The sequence below is a fragment of the Arachis hypogaea genome, chromosome 20 (assembly GCF_003086295.3).
Source record: "Arachis hypogaea cultivar Tifrunner chromosome 20, arahy.Tifrunner.gnm2.J5K5, whole genome shotgun sequence".
Lineage (NCBI taxonomy): Eukaryota > Viridiplantae > Streptophyta > Magnoliopsida > Fabales > Fabaceae > Arachis > Arachis hypogaea.
The window spans coordinates 64433978-64437644 of NC_092055.1; positions in this window are offsets into that span (position 1 = coordinate 64433978).

Consider the following 3667-nt stretch of genomic DNA (forward strand, 5'->3'; position numbering starts at 1 on the left):
AAAAATCCGAAAAAAAAACCGGAGGATCCTGCCGAAGATGAGGTCATTACGGCTCGCCTTTATGTGTCCTTCTCGGGATAGCGTCATTTAAAGAACGAAGGTCAGCACAACGTAAATAAAAAAAAAAAGTCAGAGAAAAAACCGAAAAAAAAAACCGGAGGAGCCTACCGAAGATGAGGCCATTACGGCTCGCCTTTATGTGTCCTTCTCGGGATAGCGTCATTTAAAGAACGAAGGTCAGCACAACGTAAAAAAAAAAAAAAAAAAAAAAAAGAGAAAAAAACCGATAAAAAAACCGGAGGAGCCTGCCGAAGATGAGGACATTACGGCTCGCATTTATGTGTCCTTCTCTGGATAGCGTCATTTAAAGAACGAAGGTCAGCACAACGTAAAAAAAAAAAAAAAAAAACCCGAGAAAAAAACCAGAGGAACCTGCCGAAGATGAGACCATTACGGCTCGCCTTTATGTGTCCTTCTTGGGATAGCGTCATTTAAAGAACGAAGGTCATCACAACGTAAAAAAAAAAAAAAAAAATCAGAGAAAAAACCGAAAAAAAACCGGAGGAGCCTGCCGAAGATGAGGCCATTACGGCTCGCCTTTATGTGTCCTTCTCGTGATAGCGTCATTTAAAGAACGAAGGTCAGCACAACGTAAAAAAAAAAAAAAAAAACTCAGAGAAAAAACCGAAAAAAAAAAACCGGAGGAGCCTGCCGAAGATGAGGCCATTACAGCTCGCCTTTATGTGTCCTCCTCGGATAGCGTCATTTAAAGAACGAGGGTCAGCACAAGGTAAAAAAAAAAAAACTGGAAAAAAACCGGAGGAGGCTGCCGAAGATGTGGCCATTACGGTTCGCCTTTATGTGTCCTCCTCGGGATAGCGTCATTTAAAGAACGAAGGTCAGCACAACGTAAAAAAAAAAAAAAAAAGAAACTCAGAGAAAAAACCGAAAAAAAAAACCGGAGGAGCCTGCCGAAGATGAGGCCATTACAGCTCGCCTTTATGTGTCCTCCTCGGATAGCGTCATTCAAAGAACGAGCGTCAGCACAAGGTAAAAAAAAAATAAATAAAAAAAACCGGAAAAAAACCAGAGGAGCCTGCCGAAGATGTGGCCATTACGGCTCGCCTTTATGTGTCCTTCTCGGGATAGCGTCATTTAAAGAACGAAGGTCAGCACAACGTAAATAAAAAAAAAAACTCAGAGAAAAAACAGAAAAAAAACCGGAGGAGCCTGCCGAAGATGAGGCCATTATGGCTCGCCTTTATGTGTCCTTCTCGGGATAGCGTCATTTAAAGAACGAAGGTCATCACAACGTAAAAAAAAAAAAAAAAAAAAAAAAAAAAAAAACTCAGAGAAAAAACCGAAAAAAAAACCGGAGGAGCCTGCCGAAGATGAGGCCATTACGGCTCGCCTTTATGTGTCCTTCTCGGGATAGCGTCATTTAAAGAACGAAGGTCAGCACAACGTTAAAAAAAAAAAAAAAAAACTCAAAGAAAAAACCGAAAAAAAAACCGGAGGAGCCTGCCGAAGATGAGCCATTACAGCTCGCTTTATGTGTCCTCCTTGGATAGCGTCATTTAAAGAACGAGGTCAGCACAAGGTAAAAAAAAAAAAAAAAAGAAAAAACCGGAGGATCCTGCCGAAGATGAGGTCATTACGGCTCGCCTTTATGTGTCCTTCTCGGGATAGCGTCATTTAAAGAACGAAGGTCAGCACAACGTAAATAAAAAAAAAAAAAGTCAGAGAAAAAACCGAAAAAAAAACCGGAGGAGGAAACGGAATGTAAATTGGGGATTTGGATCTCAGGACCGAGAGACTAGAAAACTGAGTCTAGATCTCAATGCCTTCCTAGATCCAATAAGAACAATTGCAAAGGAATTGTAAATTGCAAGAGAATAGATGAGAATCAAGTAACAGAAACGGAAATTCAAATTCAGTAAATAAAGCAGAGAGATCCAAGATTGAGATTGAAACAGAATTTCTTCAATTCTCCAATCCAAGATCCAAGACAATTGTAATTGAAATTGAAAGCAATAAAACTGAGAGAAAGAGAAGTGAATTCTCCTTCCCCAAGACAAAGAAATTAAAGTTCACTCAATAACAAAAGCTCTCCGAAAACTCTTATGAAAATTCCAAAAGGAAAGCTCTCCGAAGAACTTGAATTCTATCCTATTTATACACTTTCTTCAAATGATCTTCAAGCCTTGAGTTGGGCCTTTGCTCTTGGTGAAATTGGGTTGAAAGAGGCCTTGGTTGATTGCTCTTGAAGTTTGGAGAAGAACCAAAGTGAACCAATTGAACCGGTTTTGAGGTTAGCAAAAGTTGGACCAAAAGTTTGAGCCAAAGTTAGAGGTCTAACTTTGGCTCCAACTTTTCATAGCAGCCAGCACAATTTGCTGGTATGAACGTTGGTGCCAACGTTAGGGGTCTAACTTTGACCCTAACGTTGGCCTTGCCTTGTGTGCTAGTGGCGCCAACGTTAGCCACCAAGTTAGGGGGCTAACGTTGGCGCAAACTTTTGCTCCTTCCCCATTAAATTTTCATGTGCCAACGTTAGCCTCCAAGTTAGGGGGCTAACGTTGGCGCAAACGTTGGATGGCCAGGGAGCAATTCATGTGCCAACGTTAGCCTCCAAGTTAGGGGGCTAACGTTGGCGCAAACGTTAGATGGCCAGGGAGGAATTCATGTGCCAACGTTAGCCTCCAAGTTAGGGGGCTAACGTTGGCGCAAACTTTTGGTGCCCAGGGGATAAATTCATGTGCCAACGTTAGGCTCAAAGTTAGGGGGCTAACGTTGGCGCAAACTTTTGGAGCCCAGGGGAGAATTTTCAAGTTCCAACGTTAGCCTCCAAGTTAGGGGGCTAACGTTGGAGCTAACTTTTCAACCAAAAGTTTGTGCAAAAGTTTGATGCTAACTTTAGGTCCAGCTTCTTGCTTCCTGGTTCAATTTCACTTATTCCATTGTCCTCTCTTCACTCCTAGCCATTCCTTCTTGCTTCAACCTTTCTCCAAGCTTTCTTCACCTATCATTAATCAACCAAACTCATCAAAGCTATGCTCAAAACCATGAGATATTCATTCTTTCATAATATGCAACAAATATAGCATAAAACCTCATGAAATGGCATGAATTCATATATGGTTGGTTCAATCAAGAGAAACATGAAAATCTACTCAATTAGCTTGCTTGTAGCTCAAGAAAGTGCATAATTCTAATGAAAACAAAAGAAAAAGACTAGCTAAAATAGGCTAGGATGACTTGTCATCACAACACCAAACTTAAAGCTTGCTTGTCCCCAAGCAAGAAAAGATTTATTGAGAAGAAAGAATGAAATGGAAGAGGATGTTCATGCTAGCAGAGTATTATTGATAGTTCATGGTGTTTTGTGTGGATATGCAAATACTCACTTCTTATTGACTCCTAGGCCTAGAAAGTCTCCTTCAAGCTTCAAGTGACATACTGCTATGACCTCTCATTATTCCTTTATCCTTGGCTATTACTTTGTGCATAAGCTTTATTTGAGTGTCATGTGTAGCAAGTTCATTTTCTTTTCTTTATACTTGACACATTATTCACCATAGACACTTGGCTCACATTCCTTCTTAGAACATTGATGCCCAGCACCTCTTTGGGTTACTAAATGCCTTGTAGTTAAGTTGCTTTTGAT